The sequence below is a fragment of the Rhinolophus ferrumequinum genome, chromosome 9, assembly GCF_004115265.2.
Source record: "Rhinolophus ferrumequinum isolate MPI-CBG mRhiFer1 chromosome 9, mRhiFer1_v1.p, whole genome shotgun sequence".
Lineage (NCBI taxonomy): Eukaryota > Metazoa > Chordata > Mammalia > Chiroptera > Rhinolophidae > Rhinolophus > Rhinolophus ferrumequinum.
In genome coordinates this window covers 92,574,429-92,601,954 of record NC_046292.1, presented here as the reverse complement: position 1 = coordinate 92,601,954, position 27,526 = coordinate 92,574,429, and the positions used below count along the sequence as shown (strand labels likewise).

Here is a 27,526-nt window from a genome sequence, read left to right as displayed (position 1 = left end):
TGTACATTATATTTCAATCTCCATGACCTAACAAATAAACTCATAGAGAATGAATGGTAAGACGTACTGTGTTGCCCAAAGCAGGGATATGTCCTAACAAATAACAGCTTAGGTTAAAGGAAATAATGCTTTTTTTATGGAATTTCGACTGATGTACTAGTTAAGGGAGTATTAACAGAAGAAAAATAAACTTCCCAATGCTTCTTAAAGATCATACATAGCACCAAGCCGCCCATTCCTACTCTGGGTAAGGCAGCCTGTGGCACTGGTGCCCACTCTTCTTCAGCATGGGAACTGTCTCAAGGACCACCATCAAAAAGGGACGCCATGCCAGAACTTACCCTGTGTGTGTTCCTCCCACATTCAGACACATTGTTTCCTTCATCTGACCCACTGGCTGAGAAAGGACAGAGGAACGAAGAGCTGACAGCCCAAGTGGAAGAGAAAACAGCATTACTTGTTCCCATTGGCTGCCTGAAGCCTGGATGAGCTCGCAAAGCAACTCCTTGGGGGTACTGCCAACTCCAAGACCTGGATCAATGCCCAGCACCCCTGCAAGGAAAGGCTACCAAACGAGGGACCCAAAATGGAACTACCAGGAATACATGACACCACCCAAACCTATCAAACACACTCACCTACCAACACATTTCAGAAAGCAGCCCCCAAATGAAAGAGGTCACACAAACACAATTCATTCCCTCTGCTCCCTGACCCATACCTGCACCCCAATTCTATAATCACAAGTGTCAGAATGCTACGGAAATGTTGAGAAAACTGGACACTTTTGACCCCACATAGCAGTTATACAAGTCAGCAATCTGAAACAAGATAATTATTAGTTCTCATATTTATTAGCTGAACCCTTTTAAGTAATGGCCTCTGGGGGCATTTACAAATGCAATAAAAGACCTCATCATTGTTAAGTGCAACATGATGTGGGTCACTTTGTATTTTGGCTTCAGAAGACCCTCAGGCCCACACTGTGCCTCTGTCTAACTTCAAGGACGGTACATGCTGTGACTAAACCTCCTCCACTTGTGTGCACAACTCCAGCTTCTGCTTCGTAAATGCTTGTTGAACTTATTCAGGGGTTCGAAGTCAGTAAGAGATGTCAACCAATTTGGATCTAGTAAAATTAAATCTGAGCCCATATTTTCCAATATGTAACCTCAGAATGACTTGTGACTGAAAAGAGATGTCGGGTGGCCCAAGTCACCTCTTTGAGCTGTGTCCATAAGCATAGTCAAATCGCTTATGCTAAGAGATTTGGCCTCAGAAACAAAGCTTGCCCCAAAGGGCTTTCTTAATGAGTCACAGGAAATTAAAACTAGTGTATCTTTTACTCAATAGTTGATTGAACAGAATCAGGGCCCAGCCCACAGCTGGGGCCACTGGCTGGTCGCTTGCAGAGTAATTCATATTTAGAAAGGGAGCCAAATGCTCTGCTTGATAAGATCTCTCTCCCCACACTTCTCTGATTGCCCACCAACTCCACTACCCTGCCCCAGCTCACTCTGTTGTCTGAAATAACACCATCTGATTCATTCCGTCAAGTTATATAATAAAAATGGGGCATAAATTCTACTAAAAGGAAAAAAGAGAAAAGGGGCGGGGAGACAGAGGTAATCATCGTTCCACTGCAAACACGGCTTCCCCTTCTTCACATCTTTGCTAATTGTAATTGCGGGGCCCATGTGGACCCACTTGCTGGACCCACAAGCTCTACATACAAAACATATCTGTCAATAGGCAAACACAACACAGATTACAGAGTCTTCAATAACATTCCCGGTGCCCATCTTAAGCTTTTATCTTCTGTACTTCAGTAGCAGAGTCATCAGGTATGAATGAAACACTTCTGGTAACCAGCAGTGACTTCAGTTCATGCAAGGAACACGATGCCAAGTTCTGCTGCCCGTGGGCCCGTCTTCTCTCTCGATGGTCACTTTTCCTTTGTCTTAGGATATGAAATTGTGTACTGGAATAAATTTACCTTTAAATTCCTTCGACAGATCATTTTGCTCCAGTCTACAGCTTTTTACCAAAGTTAGAAAGCAAATGCAGGACTTAAAAAAATCACAATCCACATTTAGAAGTCAGGCTGTGGGGAAACAGGAGTGATGGAGGACAGCCAGGACGAACTTCAGTGACTTGGGAAGGAGCTTGCCCCTCCAGCGTAGCTTTTAGGTCAGCTGCGGGCTCTGAGGCCCGGGCTCCTCAACTCCTTGCTGCACTTCCCTGTTTTGCCCTTTTGGAGAATGCAAACATTGTTAGTGCTGAGAACCCGCCCGCCCCCCCACCCCTTCACTACCCCCCACCCCATAGCCAAAGGCAGGCTTTAGTTCTAAGTCAGAAGGAATCTAAAGGATAAACGGGATCACTGCAATCAAACATATCAGCTCAAAATCTCGATTCCCTGCCAGACCAGGGAACAGACCAGTTCAAACAGACTGTTTCCCCAAACATCACACTAGAGATGTTTGTTATGGCCGCACCCAAGCGAGCTGGTGACTTCCTCCAGCAAAGTTCACATCACTCTCCTGGAGTGAGTCCCAGGTAATATATACTCGGACTTGGGGAAACAAGTCTCAGGTAGTGTCAGAATGATACTAATGAGCTCAGATCACTCTTTCACTGAGGAAAACTCTTTTAGATGCTACAAGGTCTTCCCTGGAGAATTGTGCACCACCTGGGCAGCGGCTAGGCCGGCAGTAATGCCCCACCACCTGCAGGAGCAGAGTAGGCAGGCAGTGCCCACACCATCAAACCTGGCAGCAGAGCCGGCAAACAGAACTGAGTCTCTGAAATACAAATGCCAGGCCCAGAGGCAGGCCAGCACCCGGGGGAGACCTAAGGCAGCTCCATCCTGTGGCCCAGCCTCCCAGCCTTTGCATATCAGCACCTGAGTCCACCCACTCAGCCTCTCTCGATTGGGGTGCCCCCAGAGTACTCTCAGACAAGAACTGGTCTACAAGTTTATTGGGTAGGCATAAGAAATATGAAGATGGGCACAAGGAATTGAGCCCATGAACTGAGGACAGAAAGTAAAGAGGGAGTTATCAAGCCAACTCTGACTGTGGGTAACTAGAGCTTGAGGCCATGTGGAATCTCTGGGAACAGTGTAAAAGGTCTGCCTCCAAAAGGTACCACTAGTGAGCAGAGGGACAAGGTAGTCATTGGTAACAAGGTTTGGGGGCTGGGGGGGCAGGGGAATGTTATTCCTTGGTGTTTCTGGGCGTCCATGCGTTAGTTAGGCTGAGTGGCTTTCCATGCCTTCAAAGAGAGCCTCATGCAGATACCAGCACCTACAAACATCTCACAGACAGAAACATCTAATCCAGTCCAGCCTAGACAGGTCCTGGGAAAAGAGAAAGCATCCTCTGCACCCACACCAGGCTCTTTCAGTCAAGACTGACATCTTCTAGTAAGAACACTGCTCGGCAATATGGCTTCTGATCTGTAGTGTTTGCCACTTTCTGTGGTGTAAATGCTCCTACTATGGCTAATTTTAAGCCATCAACATCTGACACTGGATGCAACGTTCTTGACTAGTGAGCAACTGGCTGTAGTGTCCTGAGCTGAGAGAAGCGTGCTCTAGTACTTCACAGAGTGGAATGGGGATCCCCAAGCCTGGTGCTCAGGTATTGAGCCACTGGCCTTACTCTCATCATTTGCTGTCACCAAGGGACAGGGTCTCTTGGTCACAGTGACCCCTACAATGGGATTCTCAATCCAGTGGCAGCTCTTGTGTCTAGAGCCGATTTTTAAAGTTCAAGGGCTGACATGAGACATAAGAGCCAATGCAGTGTAATAATTAAGAACATGGACTGAAGCCAGACTGCCCAGGCTTGACTCTCAGCTCTATCATATATTATCTGCTGTAAGCTTGTGCAAGTTATTTAACCTCTCTGTGCCTGTGTCCTCACTCATAAAATGAGAATAACAATGATAACAATAGTAATTACCTCGCAAGGTTCTTGTAAAGATTAAGTGAGTTATTATACACACAGTGCTTAGAACTTTGTCTGGCACAAAGTTAGAGTAATATAGTAAATACTACTACTACTACTACTACTACTATTATTATTATTATTATTATTATTATTATTTAGCGATGGGAGTGAGCAGTTGATAAGCCAAGACCCTAGGAACATAATGAAGCTGTCTTGTTCCTCCTGAAGGTGTTGCGGTTCCATCAGTTGGAGTTATATCCAGAATTTACCCTGGGAGAGGGGTTGGGGGGCGGGGCGGAGAGAGAGAGTCTTCTTGATGAGAGAAATGTTTAATGCCACAACCAATGAAGCAGACCTTTTAACCCAGGTCTCAGAAAGCACACCTACCTTGTTTGGGGGTTTGTACAGCACCAGGCGCAGATTAGAACTATTATAAATAACAGATGCCTTCCTTTTCTTTTATACACATAGCTTTTGGTCCGTCAAGTGCTTTCAATAAAATAAGGAGGTTCCAGCTGAATTGTATGAATAGGAAATCAAAGGTGATGAATAAGATGAAGTTCTTCCAAGGATTTTGTTCAGTTTCAAACCTTTGTGAGGACCTTTCTTTTTCTCTCTGGTGGCAGGCTCTCAGCTGTATATGATGTCAGAGGGGTAGCAGATTGGGGTTTGGGGGTTATCACTTTGTGAGGAGTGTGAGGAGCTTCTTATGTGTCAGGCATCTAGCACTGAAGAAGCAAGGGGAAAGCACAGCCCTGCCCTCCAGGTCTCACCGTGAGCAGGAGAGTACCACACCTGAGGTGGTGCTATACCAGAGGCAAGTCTTGGATGTCCTGCGGCCACATAAGAGGTGCGTTATTCCTGGGCCCCAGGGATTTAGAGAAGGCTTCCTATAAGTGTGGTTGTCATGCGGGAGACCCTGCTCGCTATGCCATGTGTCATGCAGGGTGGCATGAGGGGTCTCTGGTCCCACTCCCCACACAAGAACGCAGGATATGGCTAGGCCAAAAAGGAACACCCACGGAGGCATAGATAGGGGAGTCACTATACTCTCGCTGGCAGCTGGGTTGGAGACACAGGAAACAGGAGCCACACAATTCTCAACCCTCACTGTGCCGCTTGCAGACTCAGCCACCATCTTCTTGCTAGCTCCCCCTTTTTTGCTAGCCCAGCCACGGCAGTTATATTAGTGCCCAATGGCTCACTGGTTACAGCTGACGACCAACTAGCCACAGCTGATGGCCATTTGATCACAGTCGATGGCCATTTACTACCTGAGCCAGCACCTTTCTATGTGAGGCCAAGAGCCTGGAAACTGCTTTTTGAGGCTCTATCTCACAGTGGTATTTCCACTGAAACCTGAACCAGGAATAAGCCTGACACAAAGGGCTAGGAGTGAAAGGGAAGCTTTCCAGTTGGAAGAAGTAACTCGTACAATGGCATGGAGCAAGAGAAAACACAGCATAGTCAGGGAAGAGCAAATTGTCGGCATACATGAACTGCAGAGCCTGTGGTGTGTGGGAAAAGGAGACCAAGAAGAGAGGTAAGTATAAGCCAGATTATGAAGGACCTTGGTCATCATTTTGAGGATAACGGGGAGTAACTGGAGTGTTTTTAAGAAAATACTGCTACTGTCCCTTATAAAGATAACTCCGGCTACTCTGTAAAGAACAGAAGGTAGGAGGGAGGAATACAACCAGAGGAAAACTAGAGCCTCCTGCAACAATCCAGGTGAGATGAAATGATGTAACCAATGTGCCCACAGCAGAGATGGAAAGTAGGCAGGACCGACGAGCTCTGAGGTGGGCAACTGAGACTTGGAGACTGACTGGATATGGGGGAGCAGAAGGACACTGGGGGGGGGTGTGGACGTCCATGCAACAAAGGCATCAAGAAGGAGCTGACTCTGCTTACACATGGGAGGGGGGCTCTGAGCATGCAGGTGTTCAGTCCTCAATACAGTGCAAAAATGAAAAGGGGTACCATTTGTGGGGACAGAGCCCCAAAAAGCAGTTTCCAGGCTCTCGGCCTCACATAGAAAGGTGCTGGCTCAGGTAGTAAATGGCCATCGACTGTGATCAAATGGCCAGCAGCTGTGGCTAGTTGGCCGTCAGCTGTAACCAGTGAGCCATTGGGCACTAATATAACTGCCGTGGCTAGGCTAGCAGAAAAAAATGGGGGCTAGCAAGAAGGTGGTGGCTGAGTCTGCAAGCGGCACAGTGAGGGTTGAGGATTGTGTTGCTCCTGCTTCCTGTGTCTCCAACCCAGCTGCAGTGAGAGTATAGTGGTATGACTCCCCTACCTATGGCTCCGTGGGTGTTCCTTTTTGGCCTCACCATGTCCTGCGTTCTTGTGTGGGGAGCGGGAGCAGAGACCCCGCCGGACGCCCTGCATGACACATGGCGAAGTCGGCAGGATCCCCTGCACGACATGGGACTAGATTAGGGGGCAGTTATAATCAAGACACTAGGGCCCTCCCCCCAACAGGGGCTAATCATGGACACCTGGCCAGTGGGTGGAGGTCTGAGCAAGCCACTGCCAGACGTCTTCCACCCCACCCTTTGGTCGTGCAAGCCTCTAGTGTCAGCCTGAAACTAGAGGTGGCCAGGCTGGGAGAGGCTCCCTGCCCTGCCTAGGGCTCCATATAGACTATCTTGAGATAATTGGAATATCAGTGGAGGCAGAAAAGGGGGCCCTTTGGGACCATAGTGGTAAGGCTTCCATTGCTACAAGAAGATGGCAGATCTGGTGAAGGGAGTGGCAGGAAGAGAGAGTGTGACCAATTTTTATCCCTTAAGATGATGTGAAATTAAACTTCCACTGGAAATTGTCTTACCTCTCATTGTATCTGCACCCCTCCTTGGGGAAGAATAGTAGGAAATCCTGCGTTAGGTCTCGACTCTGTATTCAATAGTTCTGATCTGACACTAGGTACTTGGCCTGAGCCTCTGTTTCTTCATCTATAGAATGTACTGGTCTTTTACATGCCCCCAACAAGGCGTAAAAGACCAGAATGGAACAGGTCTTTTGCCCTTGTTGGGGGCATTAGGATTCACTTAGAATACACACACACACACACACACACACACACACACACACACAAACCCCATTTTTTGAGTACTGTGTATGTACAGTATATGGCACAAACAGTAATCAGTATTAGTAGTAGTGGTAGTACATCTTATCCTTTAATGATGAAATCAAATTCTCATCAATCAACTTATAATTATTATACAAATTACACAATTTACCTTGAGGTAAACACCTGGGGGTAGAGTTCTTCAGTGACTTCAACTAAATTACCTGGAATTTGATCTACAGGATTATATTATTTATGTAGCACATCAAAAGTCATGTATGTCTTTGCCAGCATGCATATCATATCATTCATGCCAAGAAATATAAACCTTTAATATTACTGATTGTGCAATTAACTTATTTGGTCTATAAAGGAAAAATACCCCATATATTTAAGAACTATGGGAGGAACACTGAAAACCTAGTGGATATAGTGAATAAAATCTCTTGGCCTTCTCATAAGAATTTTCATCTGTTAAAACAACCAAGAAAATTCACTCCAAAAATATTGTTAAAATGATAGTAACAAAAAAGTTGTGTATTCCTTCTTTCCTTTTTGAGCAGAGCTAAATGCACAAAAGATAAACAGAATTCATCTGCTCAATTGCTTTTTTCAGCCCAATGATTCTGTCGTCATTTTTCACACTGTTCAAGTAGAAACAGGCCCTATTAGTCTCATGGTTGATGCACATAGGTGATTAATCTCATTTTAAATTTGTGTTTCTTCCTACCAGAACCCCTTAATTTTCCACTTGTCTCTCGATCCTCTTGCCATCTTCTTCATTACTCTTTGAGACCTCCTTCAAAGTACAGCCAAATATTCTCCTGAGTGGAAAATGGCAGAATCTTTGATGAGAGAGAGAGAGAGAGAGAGAGAGAGAGAGAATGAGACAAGTTCCTGCCTGGACCATACAAAAAGCCTGTCTAAATCCTTTTATTTCCAAGGAAGCACAAAGCCTCCATTTGGCAGCACGTTACTATAGTTAATAGGTCAATCTGCAGAACTACATGGAGGCAATAGAATCTGCTCAAACTGAATCCCTATCTCACCCAACCCCCAAATAAATGTCTGAAATAGCAAAGATTTATATGTATAAAGCAAGCCTGTCAGAGTAGTAGAAGAAAGCTGGAAGAGATTTTAGACTTCTTTGCATATGTAGGACTCATCTAAACGTAGTACAAACCCTAAATGCTATCCAAGAAAAGGCAGGTAGGTTTGATTCCATAAATATTGTAAACTTCTACTGGTTTAAAAAATAGACAAACAAGGAATGTATTTGTGACCTACCTATGTAAAAAACAAAGGCTAATGATAAAAAAAGAAAGAAGCTTTTATAAACCAATTTTGAAATTACTAAAAACCCAGGAGAAATGCATAGCGGTCTAGACCACATAGTTGCCACAAAACAGAAATGCAAATAGTTCATAAACATGTGAAAATATTCAATCTTTCATAATTAAAATATGAATTAAAACAATAATGACTTGCCCTTTGTCGACTATTGGCAAAGATTTAAGTTTGATAGAACATGGAGTTGATGAGGTTTTAAGGAAATAGATTGTTCGTACAATGTTAATGGTGCTGTAAATTGGTGCAACTTTTGCAGGGCAATTTGGCGATATCTATTAAAATGTAAAAGGCACACACCCTTTGACCCAGCAATTCCATTGCTAAGAATTTACCCTAAGGGATCGCTCTCTCCATTGTGCAACTGTGCCTGTGTACCAAGGTTGTGTGCTGCAACATTGTCCTCCCCACCCCCAAATGGGGGGGGGGAATCTTTGAATACCACTTTAAGGAGCTAGTTAAATTACTTAGAATACAGCCACACAGTGGACCACTAAGCAGTTAGGAAGTGAATGGGTGGGTCTCTGTGTGCTGCTATGGAAAGGGTCTGTTCTGTAGGGGGAAGCAAGCTGCTGAACAATGCACTCACGTTAAAAATCTTTAAGTATATCTCCACATGCATAAACGCCTGTGTATTCAGAGGAAATGTTTAGAAAGATTTGAAGAAATGCTTAAATTGTAGTTACCTCTTGGTAACTGACAGGACCGGAGAGATTGGGGGTGTAGAGAAAATATTTTATCCTTTCACCTTATATGCTTTCATTCTATTTGGAAGAAGTATTTTACCATTAATGTGAATTACTTTACAATTTAAACAAGCATAGTTTACTAAAAGAGAAAGAAAACAAAAGGGGGAAAGTAAGAGAGAATGAAAGAGCAGAGGGGGAGGTCAGAAGGGAGTGAAGGAGGGAGGGAGAGGTGGACAGAGAAGGGAGAGAAAAGAAACACTTTCTCATTCTTTTGAGCAGATGAGCTCTTTACCTATTTAGATGAGGAGGAGACAAATATTAGCACATTTTAAAACGTCAGCGATTTTACCAAACTTCAAACACTACCTTGTTACTTCTTCTCAATGAAAACAAGGAAGCACCACACTCCTGGATCTATCTACACTTTTCCTGGGTCTCTGCAAAGCAACTTGGGATAAAGTGCTTACTGCAATGTAAGCCAAGTGGGACTCCAGGAAGCCAGACGGCATTTCCTCCCATAATACACAAATTTGTATTTTGCCTGATGTTTTTGTCTCTGTGCCTAGATCCCACAGTGATAGGCACCACCAAAGTACACAGATGACAGAAAGCTCCCCTGATTTTGCAGAGAGAGGACAGACATGTGGAGGTCAAGAGGCTTCCTTTGTAAAGGCCAAGAAGCCCATCAGGGATCCTAGGAAGAGCTTCTCCGACAGAGTCTGGGGCAGATTAGAGCGTCAGTCTTTGTCGCTTGTGCATGTGAGGCTTTACTAGATGAAATAGCTTTGTTCTTCCTTTTAAGATTCTGGTAGCTGACCAGAACCTACATTCAATTATTTTTCATTTACTTTTAAAAGTTCAAGCCATATTTGAGGTCTATTTTGAAAGATAATGGGTTATTGCAGAGAATGTTTTTCTTTTTTAAGAACTAGTTTTTAAAAATTGAGAGGCTTTAAGAGGTGTTTTGTTTTGCTTTTTAACTTTTCTATGGAAAAGGAGAAAAGTCTAGACCTACCACAGGGCCAACAGAAGGACAAAATCCTCTAAGAAAAACAAATGAGACCTCCTCCCTTATGCCCTGCTCCTACCCTGCCTGTCCTGTTCCCAGCCCCACACTGAACTCTACAACATGACTGAAGCTTACAAAATATTCTACTACTCGACAGTTTAAATATTAACGAGCATGTAAAGATAGTGGCGGTAAAAGCCCGGAGCCTGTAATAAGAAGCAAGCCTCGGCTGGATTCAGTAATTACTTCTTAGCCAACTCCACGGCCGCAGTCATAGCTTTCTGAGATTATACACTTCCAGCAGCTCTGGAGGGAGGGCCTAACTCTGCCAGGGTTACATAACCCTTTTCATAGCATAATAATTAGTCATTAAGAAGCAGAACAAAGGGCCATTCTGACCACGGTGGCACTCTAACATTGTCTGTATTTGCTTTCCAGAAAGGACACATTTCTTACACATTCTCCCCCACAAGAGTGTAACTGGGGTTAGGAAGAAAAGGTGGAGATGTGGGGAGAAAAAGGTATGTCAAAGAGTTTGCTGCAGAAAACACAGATTCCGTGGGGATTTTCTGTTCCTGCTGCTGCATTTCTTCTTGTTGCCACTGTGTGTAATCTCCCACCAAATTATAGGTTTCCATTGTGACCATACTGGCCACTGCTCAACAATTGGCACCATACCTCCCGCTGGGCCTCTGAATCTCCTTGGTTTCTAGGCTTCTCCTTGTCAGCAAAATCGCTGCCCTCATGTACCACATATTTTTCATAGGACTAAATGTTTACGAAATCAGGGTTCTAAAGTATTACTTTCCTGGTTACTTAATCATATGAATACATTGAACCTGAATTTTAGGGCTAGAGAACTAGCTTCAGAAATAATCTAGTCTAGTCCACTGATTTTAGAGATGAAGAAACTGAGGCGAGAGAAGGCAAGAGGTAAGCTTAGTTATGAACATTTTGGGGGGCCCTAATGAAGGCACTTGGCTTTACCTTTTTATTTTTGGAATACACAGCTAACCTCGCATGCTTTCTTTGTCTCCTATATGAATTCAGAGTCTATTTGCAACCTCCACCCAACCTGTTTGTACACCTGGAAGACTCAGCTTTGTGTATGGGATAGAAGATACTCATGGCAACACTGCAGCCTGCAGGTAAGTTTGAAGATAACAGCACTTCACCTGTATAGAGTGACCTGACAGCACAAGGGCCCAGGTCTCTGACAGCCTCAACCCCTACAAAAATAAAGATATGTCCAAAGAAACTGGGTGGAGAGATGGCATTGAAGAGGTAAACTTGGGTTTAGACTGAAATGATGGAGTCAAAGCATGGTTTGTTATTCAGAATTACATTTGCCAAAGTTTACTGAGAACAAAAGTTTAATTTTTCACAATATTATTAAGAGAATTTAGTCTTTTCATCTGTGCTTTATAGACGAGGCCCAGAGAGTAGAAAAATAGCCCATGAGTCACCCTGTCTCCTTCTTCTGCCCACAGCAGCCTTCACTACTCAATCATGGTGCTTGCTTATCACTAAGAGGTACTCCAAGTGGACAAAGGAAAAATAGTCCTTCACATCAAACTCATTCCCCTTGTGCGTGAGTTTGACTAGCTTAGATCAGGGAAATGCCATGAATGCTGAATATCCAGATTTTAATATGTCTCAACATATCATTAAGAATGGGATGAAATAGGACCATTTGTGACAACATGGATGGATCTTGAGAGTATAATGCTAAGCGAAATAAGTTAGACAGAAAAAGGAGGGAACTATATGATTTCACTGATACGTGGTATATGAACCAAAAACAACAAAAGAACAAGACAAACAAACAAATGAGAAACAAAAACTCATAGACACAGACAATAGTTTAGTGGTTACCAGAGGGTAAGCGGGGAGGGGATGGTAGATGAGGGTAAAGGGGATCAAATATATGGTGATGGAAGGAGAACTGACTCTGGGTGGTGAACACACACTGGGATTTATAGATGATGTAATACAGAATTGTACACCTGAAATCTATGTAACTTTACTAACAATTGTCACCCCAATAAACTTTAATTAAAAAAAAAAGAATGGTATAGAGAAGTGCAAGCTAGATACTTAAGTGACAGAGAATTTCAATAGATTAGTCAGTTGTACCCCAAAGGTGCCCAGTTAATGGATTAAAATCAAGTTATAGAGAGTCCTCTAAATCAAAGAATAATTTTTCACCATATTTTCCAAAGAACTGGACATAAACACCTTCATATCTCTGCTCAAATGTCACATTTTCTGTGAGATTTTTTTCTCTGTCCACCTTATCTAAAATTGTAAAACATTCTCCCCCTTTATTCTTCTCTCTCTTCCCTGCTTTATTTTCCCCCTTGGCACTTGTCATTACCATATACACATAACTTATTTATCTTTGTTTAGTGTCTGTCTTCCCTACTTGAATGAAAGCTCCAGGAGAAAAGATATTTCTTCCGTTTTGTTCCCTATTGTATCCCCAGAGCTTTGAACAGTGCCCGTATTGTAGGGTACTCAATAGATAGTGGATGGATGGATGGATGGATGGAGATAGCTTATCTAACGTGAATACCACATAAACTCAGGATAGTTGGGGGAAATATTAGATGACAAAGTCAACAACCAAAATTATCTTGACAGGTTAGAATGATAGTCTGAAGCTAGCAAATGGAATTTAACAGACTCCGTAAATCAATCCCACACTTAGATTTCAGAAAAATAATTGCACAAGAACAAGATGGGAAAGATAATGTGGCTAAATAATAGCACGTGCAAAACTGACAGTTTCAGGTGCGTGCCAGCTCAATCTGAGTCAGAAAACAAAAAACAAAAAACACAGCCTGTCAAAAAAGTATGATTTTCAGTATTCAGGTGTGCCCATATCATTCCTTTATTTAATCCTCACCTTTTTGTACATACACAATATACATATGAAAAAGGTTCACAGCCTGACTTCTAAGCAAAGATGAAAAACCATATAAATGTCCATCAATAGGAACTGGTTAAATAAATGAAGGAAATCTATGCCATGGAATACAAAACAGTCTTTAAATAAAAATAAAGTGCATTCTTAATGCACTAATTAGGAACAGTCTGTAAAGCAAGTATGTAAGTGGTGGAGGGTGGGGAAAAGAGTAATTTAACAAATAAGGAAATAAATGCCAATTTTTGTTTAGAGCCTTGCTACCCAGGGTGATCTCTGATCATTAGCTTGGGCATCATTTGGGAGCTTGTTATAAACGCAGAGTAGCAGGTCCAAAATCCCAGACCTATTGAAACAGAATCTGCATTTTAGTAAGATTCCCAAATGATTTCTGTGCACATTAACTTTTTGTGCAATGCTGCTTTAGGGAATAAATTTAACCCAGCCTAGCTCAACTTATCCACACTCTGAGCAGGACCTGGCCACGCTTTCCCTCCAACCTCCCTTCTAGCAGTCCTCCTTCTTGTTCTAAAGGCCGGGGAGCCCTTAACATTACAATGGCCCTGGGTCCATACCCAAAAGTCTCTCCGGGATACTCTCAGGAACACTGGATTTTGTAGGATCCTGCAGTTAGCTCAAAAGTGTCCATGGCTGAGTTGACACTGATGTCAGCTGATTTTGTTTTGCCAAACTCTGCTTATTATAGCGACATACATGGGTACAGGTAACTCTGTAATTTGCTCTTTTTCTGTCACACTGCTTAGGTCAAGATGCCCACTGCAGCCAATCCCTGCCGGCTGGTGGTAATTTTCAGTTGTCACCATCTAAGTGTTCAGTCCAACTGACACAATCCCAGCCTCATCTGTGCCTTCTCCTCCAAGGATACACAATGGGCCAGGTTAATCTCAAAATAACGCAGGTATTCTTTCCAAATTCAAGCTTACTGAGCCACAGCACGGTACCTCCTTCACCTGCCAGAATTAAGAAACTTATGAAGGCACCAAGCAGTACTGATGTCAGAATGAGAACCCACTTATTATGGAGCTGTCAGCTTATGCTGCTCATCTCTTCTTCCTAACATTGGTAATGTCTGGGTTGACTTTCCCCTCCTTCAGTCATGTGTCCAGTGTCACCACATCTTCATTCTCGGCTACACGCCCAACCCAGGCAATGATGTGCAGCTTGTGATCCTTACCCTGCCAGTATTTTAGAACCAGAAGCAAAGCCCACATGCTAGTATTGTACAATAGGGAGTTTGGGTGAGATTTTATTCATGTCTTATAGTCACTGGCCAGAGGAATGAGGTCCGCATTGTTCACAGGGTTGCTGTGGGTCTGAGAGGTCCCATTAATTTGGCAGCATCCTACAGGATCCATAGCCTAGTGATCAAAAAATGCCCACTCTGGTAGACAGATCATTCCAAAAAACTCTGTAAAAATCTTTCTGTTTCACTTCAGACATAATCAAGATCTATTACACTTAACTATGAAAAGAGTAGTGCTCATTCTATGAACGGTAATAAAGGAGTTGTCAAATCACCAGTTTGCAAGACTTCAGAAGGTACAGGCAACATATTCAATCAGGAAGTGTGCTGAACTGTGGACGATGCATAGCTTTAGTGTAAAACCCAACTGAGGGTTTTTCAAACTCATCTTTGTCACAAGAAACTCATCTTTCTTCCATCACAAAAAACATTTTTTTCTTCCTATACAATTTTAACATTCTGAAATTGGCCTGTGTTTTAAAACATGCAGATGTTTTAAAGATGCCGATATTTATGGTGTAGTGTTTCCTTTCTTTCTGAAAATCTATATTTACCTGCAAGATTTATTCTTGGAAAAAGCATGATATAGAATAGTGTGTCAGTATACTACCGTGTGCATAAAGGTGGGGGGCATAAGTATACACACACACAGGTGTGTGAGGATGACTCCAGGAATTTGATGATAGGGGACAGAAGTGGCAAAGAGACATTTCATCACATGCTTTTGTTGCTTTTGAATTTGGCACCAGGTGTAAGCATTATCTAGTCAAAAAATTAAATTTAAATTATAAGTAAATGAAAATACTTTTCTACCCTATTTAACACATATAATTTTGTATCTTATTTAACCAGTATTCAGTGCCAGTACTACAGAGTGATGTCCTATTTTTCACTCACATTAAAGTCTTTCTCACCAGTAGAATGTTCAAATCTGAATGCCATACTTTCAAAAATTATATTTGCTGTTTATATAATAAAGATACTTCCCTGTCTCTCCTTCTGCCTCAACATCAAGAGCAACCCAAGGAAGCTCTCATCTCTAGGGTCAAATGCTCCACTTTATAGAGAGTAATTATTACTTTTAAATCTCTTAGCATGTCTTCAAGCGCTTCTTGTCTGTAAACCATGCATATCTGTGCATTACCTCCCATGCTACTTTCCTCTGTTCCAATGAGGAGACCCTATACCAGAAAATGACAGGCGAATTCAAGAATTCTCTTAGTGCCAATTCAGATAATAAAAGTATCTGTTAACAAATTTTGTTTATTCATTTTATCAAAACTGCAGTAATAGGTGGGGGACTTCCATTTCCTGGTCTGGCGTATAAAGAGTTTGGAAGTCATTACTCCCATCCTCACAACAAGAAAAAAAACAAAAACTGAACAAACTGAAAATCAATAACTCTTCTTAGATCCATCAAAGAACTGTAATCACAGGGCAAACTGCTCCCCCCAAAATGGAGACAGAAAGGCAGATACAGAGGCTCACAGCTCACTGGAGCAGAAGCCCAGGAGCAAACACTAAACATTGCTGCTAGTACCAGTTTCCTCTTCCCAGTACATCATTTTAGTTTTCAACAACAAATTACAAGGCATATTCAAGGACAAAAAAAAAAAGTTTAAAGACACAGAGCAAGCACCCAAACCAGACTCAGATGCATTCGAGATGCAGAAATTATCAGACTGGGGATTTGAAACAACTATGATTAATATGCTAAGGACTCATATGAGAAAAGTGGGCGATATTCAAGAAATGATGGGTAATGCAAGCAAAGAGATGGAAAATGTAAGAAAGATTCAAAAGGAAATAGTACAAATCAAAAACACTATAACTGAAAAAAAAAACACTATAACTGCAATAAAAAATGACTTTGAAGAGATCATCGGTAAACTAGACACAGCCAAGAAAAAAATCCGTAAGCTTGAAGAAATTTCACAGAAACTTCCAAAATTGAAATGTAAAAAGATAAAAATAAAGAAAATTATAGAACAGAATATCCCAGAACAGAGGTACAAATACAAAAGATGTTAACATATACATAATAGAAATACCAGAAGGAAGGGAGAGAGAGGGGGGAGAGAGAGAAGAAGAAGAAGAAAAAGAAGGAGGAGGAGGAGGATCTGGAGGAGCAGGAGGAAAGGAGGGGGGAGGAAGAAAAGAAATATTTGAAGCAATAATGATAGAAAAAAATCCAAAATTAATGTCAGACACCAAACCACCAAGCCAGGAAGCTTAGAGAACTCCAAGCAGCATAAATAACCAAAACTTCACAATTGGACAACTGATATTTAAACTGCAGATAATCAAAAGCAAAGAGAAAATCTTGAAAGAAACCAGAGGGGAAAAAGACACCTTACTTATAAAGGTGAAAGGATAAGATTGGACTTTTAAAATTCATGCAATCGAGAACAGAATAAAGTGAAATATTTAAAGGTTAACAGGAAAACACCCCCTACCAAACTAGAATTCTGCATCCAGCAAAACTGTTCCTCAAAAGTGAAGGGGATATAAAGATTTTCTCAGACAAATGAAAATTGAAGGAATTTGTCTCCAGTAGCCCTGCCCTGCAAGAAATGTTAAAACAAGTTCTTTAAAGGAAAGGAAAACTATATAGGTCAGAAATTCAGATATATATAAAGAAAGGAAGAGCATTACAGAAGGAGTAAGTGAGGTAAAATACAAGCTTTTATTTTTCTTATTCTTAATTAATCTAACAGATAAAAGTTTGTCCAAAATAATAATAGCAAAAATGTATTCAGTGATTATAGCTATTTGATGAGTGAAATGAATGAAAGCAGTGTTATAAAAGATGGGAGTGATAAATGGATACTCTGTTATAAGGTACTTGCGCTACACATGAAGTAGTATAGTCTTATTTCAAGTGGATTTGGAGTAGTACATCTATGTTGCAAACTCAAGGACAACCACTAAACATTTTTTTTTAAAGTAACAGATATGCTAAAAGAGGGGAAAAAAACTGAATCATATAAAATATAAAATGCTCAATTAAAACAAGAAAAGGGGGAGAGGGTGCTAGATGAGGGTAAATAGGATCAAACGTATGGTGATGGAAGGAGAATTGACTCTGGGTGGTGAACACACAATGTGATATATAGATAATGTATTACAGAATTGTACACTTGAAACCTATGTAACTTTACTAACCATTGTCACCCCAATAAATCTTAATTAAAAAGAACAGTTAAAAAAAAAAAAAAAAGGGAAGGCAGGAAAAGAATGGAAGAACAAAAAAACAAGGTCAATGAATAAAAACAGCAACAAACATGGTAAATATTAATCTGTTTATATCAATAATCACTTCAAATGTGAATGGTGTAAGTGAACCAACTAAAAGAAAGAATCAGAGTGGCTAAAAGTACAAGGCCAAGCTATATATTGTGTACAAGAAATCCACTTTAAATATAAAGATATAAATAGATTAAAAGTAAAGGCATGAGGAAAGATACCATGGTAACACTAATAATAATGCTTTAAAAGCTGGAGTGGCTATATTAATTTCTGAGAAAGCAGATTTCAGAACAAGAAAAATTATCAGGGATAGGTGTATTACAGAATATTAAAGGGTCAGCTCTATAAGAACACATAACTACTGTGTATGTGTTAAAAAATGGTGTTAAAATACATGAAGCAAAAAGAGAACTGCAAGGAAAAATAAATAAATCCAATATCATAGTTGGAAGCTTCAATAACACTCTATCAGTAATTGACAAATCCAGAAGGCAGAAAATCATAAGGGTAGTTGAATTGAATAGCACCATCAGTTATGTAGACTCTAACTGACATTTATAGACTGCTTTATCCAACAACAACAGAATGCATATTCCTCTCAAGATCACGTGGACTATACACCAAGATACACGACATGATGAGCTATAAAGCAACCCATAACAGATTAAAAGAATAGAAATTAGGACTGGATCCAAGATGGTGGAACAGGTAAAAGGTATGCCTCCTGCCTCCCAGGATCACATTAAAATTACAGTTAATTATAGAACAATCAACCTTGAGAATCATCTGAAGACTAGCTAAACAAAACCCCAGTAACTAAGGATATAAAGAAGAGGCCACATCTAGACTGTTAGGAGGGGCAGAGCTGTGATTTGGGCTGACCCCAAACCCTCAGGTAGTGGTTGAGCACTAGAAGTGACACTTCAGTGGCAGAGGTGCCCCTTGAAGAAGAAGGGGTCCCAGCCTCATACAGGGATCCTGGGCTGGGAAGAAGACTCCCCACAATATCTGGCAGTGAAAAATCGGTGAGGATTCTTTCCATCCATCCTCGTGAGAAGGAAGGCAGCTGAAAACCCAAACGTCCTTTTAAAGGGCCTAAATAGACACTCACTCACTTGCAAACAGTCACCTGGTCTCCGGTGGAGGGCGGGTAATTCAAGAGACATCAGAGACATACAGGAAAGGACTGAGTTGTATGGCTTTGTGGTGAGGGCTGGAAGGACAGACACCATTGTCCCTGTGTGGAGCCTGCCTCACTGGTAGCCTATAAGAGGGCTCCATCTATCCTGTGTATCCTCCCCCGAAAGTGCCAGATCTGAGAGCACATTGGTCTGGTAAAATCTACACATACATACCACCATGGTGATGTCCTGTGTCCCTGCCCCACTCAGCTAATGCTGCATCACCGGGGGCACTCTCAGCCCTGCCCCTACAAGCTGCAGAAAACTGTTACAGCATTAAATAAATAAATACAGCTCTGGATGGCCAGTGGAAGCTTGTGAACTTTTGGTGATGGACAGTCAGCCACAGCTGGCACTGCAGTCTCTCTTAGGCATCCCTTGGGGATCAATGGGCCCAAAACGAATGGTGGCTGGCCATGGTGTTCTCAGGATGTTTTGCAAAGTGGTCACATATCCAGCACTGGTCCAAGAACTGAATCTGCATTAACTTTGTAAAAACCACTGGCCATGCCCCATGAATCACTGAGACAAAACCCTACCCACCTAGTGCTGCATTGCCGGGAGCACTCTCAACACCAGGTCAACCAGTCCAGCCCACAGACCTAAAAACGGCTCTTTCAGTGGCTGAGCATTACGTGTAGCTGGCAGGTGGCAACATACCTAGGGGGGCCCTGGGACTTCTGTTAAACTGCCCCAGGCCCCATAGTGGTGGCAGCCAGCCTTGCTCGGTTTACCTGTGCGGGACCTGGAGGCCACCACCACACCCCTCAAGGTCCCATACAGGCAGCAACCAACCATATATAGTTTTGTAGCTCCTACCAAGTAGCCCTGAGCCAGTCACAGGCAAGGCTGAAATTAGCCAGCACTGAAGCCCTTCCCAAGAAACATCACAAACAACACACCCAGAAGCCAGCTTCAGGCCACACTAGTGCATGTCTTATTAGTCACACAAGTAGCACACACAGAGGGTGGTCTTGACATGCACAAGAGCCTGCTGGAGCAAATTCCCCTCTGAGGTGTCAGCCCCCACACAGCAGCTCATATACTGTGGGCATAGCCAATCCTCACAGCAAGTCAGCCTAAGAGCTAATTGCACCCACTGACACACCACACACACTGCTACAACAGGAGAGTACACACAAAACAACAAGGGGCAGTCCTGGAGCACACGGTGCAGGTGATCAGGAAGACTGCACCACGGGACCAAACATGATACATACCACATAAGGCCACCTGGCAAAGACTGAGAGACATAGGAAATCTACCTAATACATAGAAGCAAACACAGAGAGGCAGTCAGAATAAGAAAAAAAAAGAAAGAAACATGTCCCAAATAAAAGATCAGGAAAAACTGCAGAGAAATAACGAAACAAAATGGAGGCAATCAACATACCAGAGACAGAGTTTAAAACACTGGTTATGAGAATGCTTCAAGAACTTAGTTAGAATTTAAACAAAGAGATGGTAAGCATAAAAAAAGGACATAGAACCCATAAAAAAGAACAGAAACAAAGAATACAATAAATGAAGAGTACACTAGAAGAAATCAACAGCAGATTAGATGAAGCAAAGGTTCAAATCAGCAATTTAGAAGACAATGTAGCAGAAAACACCCAAAGAGAAAAAAGATTTTTTTTTTTTAAAAAAAAAGGATAATTTAAGGCATCTGTGGGACAACATCAAGCATAAAAACATTCGCATCATTGGAGTACCAGAAGGAAAGGAGAGGGAGAAAAGGATCAAGATTCTATTTTAAGGAATAATAACTGAAAAATTCCTTAACCTGGTGAAGAAAATACACATAAAAGCTCAGGAAATACAGAGAGTCCCAAACAAGATGAACCCAAAGAGGCCCACACCAAGACACCTTATAATTAAAATGGCAAAGGTTAAGACAAAAAGAGAATCCTAAAAGTAGTAAGAGAAAGACTACTAGTTACTTACAAAGGAGCTCCCATTAGACTATCAGCTGATTTCTCAACAGAAACTTTGCGGGAGGAGAAGAGAGTGGCAGGAAATATTCAAAGTGATGAAAAAACAAGGGTCTACAACCAAGACTACTCTATCCATCAAGGTTATCATTTAAAAGTGAAGGAGAGATAAAGAGCTTCCCAGATAAGAAAAAGCTACAGGAATTCATTACCACCAAGCCAGTATTACAAAAAAAAATGTAAAAGGACTTCTTCAAGAAGAAGGGGGAAAACAAACAAAAGAAGATAAAAAATACGAATAATAAAATGGCAAGACAAGGATGTCCACTTTCACCAATTTTATTCAACATAGTATGGGAAGACCTAGGCACAGCAATCATGACAAAGAAATAAAAGGCATCCAAATAGAAAAAAAAAAAAAGAAGTAAAACTGTCATTATTTGCAGATGACAGGATACTATGTATAGACAACCCCAAAGACTCCACCAAAAACTATTAGAACTGATAAATAAATTTAGTTAAGTAGCAAGATACAAAATTAATATTCATAAATTGGTTGCATTTTATACACTAATAATGAACTATCAGAGAGAGAAATTAAGAAGATAATCCCATTAACAATTGCATAAAAAATAAAGTAAAATACCTAGGAATAAATTTAATAAAGGAAGAAAAAGACCTATACTCGGAAAATTATAATACATTGAAGACAGAAATTAAACAATATACAAATAAATGGAAGCATATACTATGCTCATAGGTGGGAAAAATTAATACAGTTAAAATATTCATACTGCCCAAAACAATCTATAGATTCAATGCAATCCCGATTAAATTATGAGTGACATTTTTCACAGGAATAGAAGAAATAATCCTAAAATTTATATAGAATCGTGAAAGACCCCAAATAGCAATGCAATCCTAAGAAAGAAGAACAAAGCTGGATGTATCACACTACCTTATATCAAACTATACTACAAGACCATAGTACTCAAAACAGCATGGTATTGACATAAAAACAGACACATCGATCAGTGGAACAGAATAGAGAGCCCAGAAAAAAATATGGTCATTTAATCATGATAAAGGAAGCAAGAATATACACTGGGATAAAGACAGTCTAGTCAATAAATAGTACTGGGAAAACTGGAAAGATACATGCAAAAAAATGAAAGTGGACCACCTCCTTACACCATATACAAGAATAAACTCCAAATGGATTAAAGGTTTAAATGCAAGGCCCAAAATCATAACACTCCTAGAAGAAAACATAGGCAGTAAACTTTCAGACATTACCCTTAGTAATAATTTTATGATATATCTGCTTGAGCAAGGGAAACAAAAGACAAAATTTAAATATGGGAGTACATCAAACTAAAACGTTTTTGCACAGCAAAGGAAACCATCAACAAAATGAAAAGACATCCTATTGAATGGGAGAAGATATTTGCTAATGATACATCTGATAAGGGGTTAATATCCTAAATTTATTAAAAAAAAAAAAAAAAAAAAAAAAAAAAACCTCATACAACACCAAACAAACAAACAATCCAATTAAAAAATGATCAGAGGACCTGAATAGACATTTTCCCAAAGAGGATATATAAGTAGATGACCAATGGACATATGAAAAGATGCTCAACATCACTACTCATCAGACAAATGTAAATTAAAACCACAATGAGGAACCACCTCACACTTATCAGAATGGCCATTATCAATAAATCAGCCAACAAGTGTTGGCAAGAATGTGGAGAAAGGGGGACCTTTGTGCACTCTTAGTGGGATTGCAAATTGGTGCAGCCACTATAGAAAGCAGTATGGAGGTTCCTCAAAAAATTAAAAATAGAACTACCTTATGACCCGCAATTCCACTCCTGGGTAGTTATCCAAAGAAATCTAAAACACTAATTTAAAAATATATATGCACCCCTATGTTAACTGCACCACTATTCACAATAGCCAAGATATGAAAGCAACTGAAATGCCCATCAATAGATGATTGTATAAAGACACTGTGGGACATATATATCATGGAATATTACTCTGCCATAAAAAAGAATAAAATCTTGCCATTTGCAACAATGGATGGACCTAGAGGGTAATATGCTAAGTAAAATAAGTCAGAGAAAGACAAATATCTTATGGTCTCACTTATATGTGGAATCTAAAGAAGAGAATAAATGAACTAACAAAACATAAATACACTCATGAACACAGAGAACAAACTGATAGTTACTAGATGAGAGGGTTTTGGGAGGCTGGGTGAGAAAAGTGAAGGGATTAAGAAGTACAAATTGGTAGTTACAAAATAGTCACAGGGATGTAAAATACAGTATGGGGAACGTAGTCAATAATATTGTTAAAACTATATGTAGGAGCTGGCCCGGTGGCTCAGGTGGTTAGAGCTCCATGCTCCTAACTAAGAAGGCTGCCGGTTTGATTCCCACATGGGCCAGTGGGCTCTCAACCACAAGGTTGCCGGTTCAACTCCTCAAGTCACTCAAGGGATGGTGGGCTCCGCTCCCTGCAACTAAGATTGAACAGGGCACCTTGAGCTGAGCTGCAGCTGAGCTCCCGGATGGCTCAGTTGGTTGCCGGTTCGACTCCCGCAAGGGATGGTGGGCTATGCCCCCTGCAACTAGCAACGGCAACTGGACCTGGAGCTAATCTGTGCCCTCCACAACTAAGATTGAAAGGACAACAACTTGACTTGGAAAAAAGTCCTGGAAGTACATACGTTCCCCAAAAATGTCCTGTTCCCCTTCCCCAATAAAATTTAAAAAAAAATATATGTATAGTGTCACAGAGGTTCTAGACTTATTGGGGACAGAGGTTCTAGACGTATTGGGGTCTCAGTTCATAAATTATATAAATGTCTAACCACTACGCAGCACACCTGAAACTAATATAAAATAATAATGACTATAAACTATAATTAAAAATATAGTCACAAGGAGATTTCTGGTCAAGATGGCACAGTAGGTAAATGCTGTGTTTACTGTCTCTCAAGGTGACCAGGGAGACAGCACTGAGCCCCACAGGACACCTACTACATAAGGCCACTCGACTAAGACAAGGAGACATAGCAGCCCTACCTAATACATAGAAACAAACACAAGAAGGCAGCCGAAACGGGAAGACAAAGAAACATGTCCCAAATAAAAAAATCAGAACAAAGCCCCAGAAAAAGAACTAAACAAAATGGAGACAAGTAATCTACCAGACAGAATTCCAAATATTGGTTATAAGGGTGCTCAGTGATCTCAGAGAGAACTTCAACAAAGAAAAAAGAAATGTAAAAATGGAGATAGAAAACATAAAAAAGAACCATTCAGAAATACAGAATACAATAATGGAAATGAAGAATACATTACAGGAAATCAACAGTAGATTAGATGAAGTAGAGGATCAAATCAGTGATTTAGAAAATAAGGTAGTAGAAAACACCTAATTGGAACAGCAAAAAGAAAAAAAGAATCCAAAATATTGAGAATCTAAGGGGCCTCTGGGACAACCTCAAGTGTACCAACATTCACAATATTGGGGTACCGGAAGGATAAGAGAGAGGGGAAGGAATTTAAAACCTATTTGAAGAAATAATGGTAGAAAGCTTTCCTAACCAGGTAAAGGACATAGAGACAAGGTCGGACAATTAAGTTTATGAACTCATCCTAGAAAAAGTGCTACATACTTCATTGCTGAATATCACTATGGTACACCTTTGAAGTACTTCCTTCAAAGCAATTTTGGATCTCTTTTCCTGAAATGGCCATCAGAGCTGTCGTCATATTACCCTTGATATACTGAATGTCATCAAAGTGTCTCTCTTTCAATATTTCCTTTATCTTCAGGTAAAGAAAGAAGTCATTGGGGGCCAGATCAGGTGAGTAGGGAGGGTGTTCCTATACAGTTCTTTTTTACTGACTAAAAACTCCCTCACAGACATTGCCATGTGAGTTGGTGCATTGTCTTGATGCAAGAGCCATGAATTGTTGGTGAAAAGTTCAGGTTGTCTAACGTTTTTATGAAGCCTTTTCAGCACTTGCAAATAGTAAACTTGGTTAACTGTTTGTCCACTTGATACAAATTCCTAATGAATAATCCCTCTGATATCAAAAAAGTTTAGCAATATCGTTGCAACAAGTTTGCGAACTTAATTGTCAGACCTCGTATACAACTCCAGGAAGCACAGAGTCCCAAACAAGATGAACCCAAACAGGCTGACACCAAGACACATAATAATTAAAATGTCAAACATTAAAGACAAAGAGAGAATCTTAAAAGCAGCAAGAGAAAAGCAGTTAGTTACCTACAAGGGAGCTCCCATAAGACTGTTAGCTGATTATTCAACAGAAACTTTGCAGCCTACAAGGGATTGGCAAGAAATATTCAAAGTGATGAAAAGCAAGAACCTACAACTAAAATTACTCTACCAGCAAAGCTATCATTTACAATCGAAAGACAGATAAAGAGCTTCTTAGACAAGAAAAAGCTAAAGGAGTTCATCACCATCAAACCAGTATTACAAGGAATCTTAGAGGGACTTCTTTAAGACTAAAATTAATTAATTAATAATATGAATAAGAAAATGGCAGTAACTACATATCTAGTAACTACATTAATCTATTAACAATTACTTTCAATGTAAATGGATTAAATGCTCCAATCAAAAGATAGGGGTGCTGAATGGATAAGAAAACAAGACCCTTACATATGCCGCCTACATGAGACTCACTTCAGATCAAAAGACACACACAGACTGAAAGTAAAGGGATGTAAAAAGATATTTCATAAAAATGGAAACAAAAAAACAAGCAAAATCTGTCATAGTAGTACTTATATCAGACAAAAATAGACTTTTAAAACAAAGACTATAACAAGAGGCAAAGAAGGACCTAGTAATCCCAGCTCTGGGTATTTATCCAAACAAATCCAAAATGCTACCTGGAAGGTACGGGTTCATCGTTATGTTTATTGCAGCATTATTCACATAAGCCAAGATATGAAGGCAACCTGGGTATTCCTGAATGGATGAATGGATAAAGAACAGGTTTTACATATATACAATAGAATATTACTCAGCCATAAAAAAGAATGAATTCTTGTCATCTGTGACAATATGGATGGACGTAGAGGATATTATGCTGAGTGTAGTAAGTCAGATAGATAGAGAAAGACAGATGTCATAGGATTTCACTTATAAGTGGAATCTAAAGAACAAAATAAACAAACAAATGAAATAAAAGCACACTCATATATAGAGAACATTTTGATGGTTGCCAGATGGGAGGGAGGTTGGGGGTGGGTGAAAAGGGGAAGGGATTAAGAAATACAAATTGGTAGTTACAAAATAGTCATGGGGATGTAAAGTATAGGGAATATAATCAACAATATGGTAACAACTATGTATAGTACTAGGGTGGGTACTAGTCAGGGGGATCATTTTTTAAATTATATAAATGTCTAACCACTATGCTGTACATCTGAAACTAATATAAAATAATATTGAATAATATAAAATAATATTGTCAACTCTAATTGAAAATTTCAAAGAGGGAGGGAGATAAAGAAGAATAAGAGGTTCGAAGTTGCAGATATAAAACAAATAAGTCTTGGGGTTGATATACAGCATTGGAAATATAGTCAATAATATTGTGTCAGATGGTTGCTGGACTTACCACAGTGATCACTTCTTTAGCATAGGGAATATAATCAATAATGTGGTAATAATTCTGTATAGTGCCAAGTGGGTACTGTTGGATAAGTATGATGTATACCTGAAACAAATATAATATTGTATGTTAGCTATATTTTAATACAAATCTTTAAAATATAGTCACAGGGATATAAAGTACAGCACAGGAAAAGCACAGGAAATATAGTCAATACTATTTTAAAAACTATTCAATACTATTCAATATTGTAATGTAATAGCTATTTAATATTGTAATAACTAGTCAATACTATTGTAAGTGTTAGATGTATAATAGACTTCTTAGGGTTATCACTTTGTGAGGTATATAAATGTCAATTACTATGTTGTGTTGTATACTAAAAATAATAATAATAAAAAGATCAGGCTGAAGATATAAGCAAACAAACAAACAAACAAAGTATGCTCTCAGACCACAATGGAATTAAACTAGAAATTAGTAAGAAAGACAGTTGGAGGCTTAAAATTACATTATCCTTATATAGATGCAGAAAAAGTATTTGACAAAACCCAACACTCATTTATGATAAAAACTCTCAGCAAACTAAGAATCGGGAAAAATTTACCCAAATTAATAAAGAACATCTACAAAAACCTACTCAACTTTTACTTGATGGTGAGCAACTTTGTGTTTTCCCACTAAAATCAGGAACAAGGCATGAATGTCCTATCTCATGACTCCTTTTGAATATTGTACTGGCCTAGCTATGCAATAAAACAAGAAAAGGAAATTAAAAGTATACAGATTTTTTTTTGCAGACAGCATGATTGTCTATGTAGAAAATCCCAAAGAATCAACAAAAAATCTCCTGCAACTAATAAACAATTTACAGTTATAGGATACAAGATTAATACACAAAAAGTCATCTGTTTTCCTATACACCAACAATAAACAATTGGATTTTTAAATTAAAACACCATTTATATTAGTACCAAAAAAAAAAAAGAATAAAATCATTCTAAATCCAACAAATATATGCAAAATTTATGTGAGGAAAACTACAAAGCCCTGATAAAGAAGATCTAAACGGAAAGAAATTCCATGTGCAGTGATAGGAATACTCAATATTATTAAAATGTCAGTTCTTCCCAACTTGATCTATAGGTTCAACGCAATCTCAATCAATATCAGAGCAAGTTATTTGGGGACATCAACAAATTGATTCTAAAGTTTATTTA

General features: G+C 40.1%; 1 long non-coding RNA gene across 1 annotated transcript; it reads right to left on the bottom strand.

Annotated features, from left to right (window-relative positions):
• Positions 1–1,723: 1,723 nt before the first annotated feature.
• Positions 1,724–26,371, bottom strand: LOC117027315 (uncharacterized). Its single transcript, XR_004423892.1, has 3 exons — positions 26,313–26,371; positions 7,766–7,880; positions 1,724–2,251 (listed from the first exon to the last, which is right to left on the bottom strand). It is a non-coding gene; the product is annotated as an uncharacterized LOC117027315 (long non-coding RNA).
• Between the last annotated feature and the right edge of the window lie 1,155 nt (positions 26,372–27,526).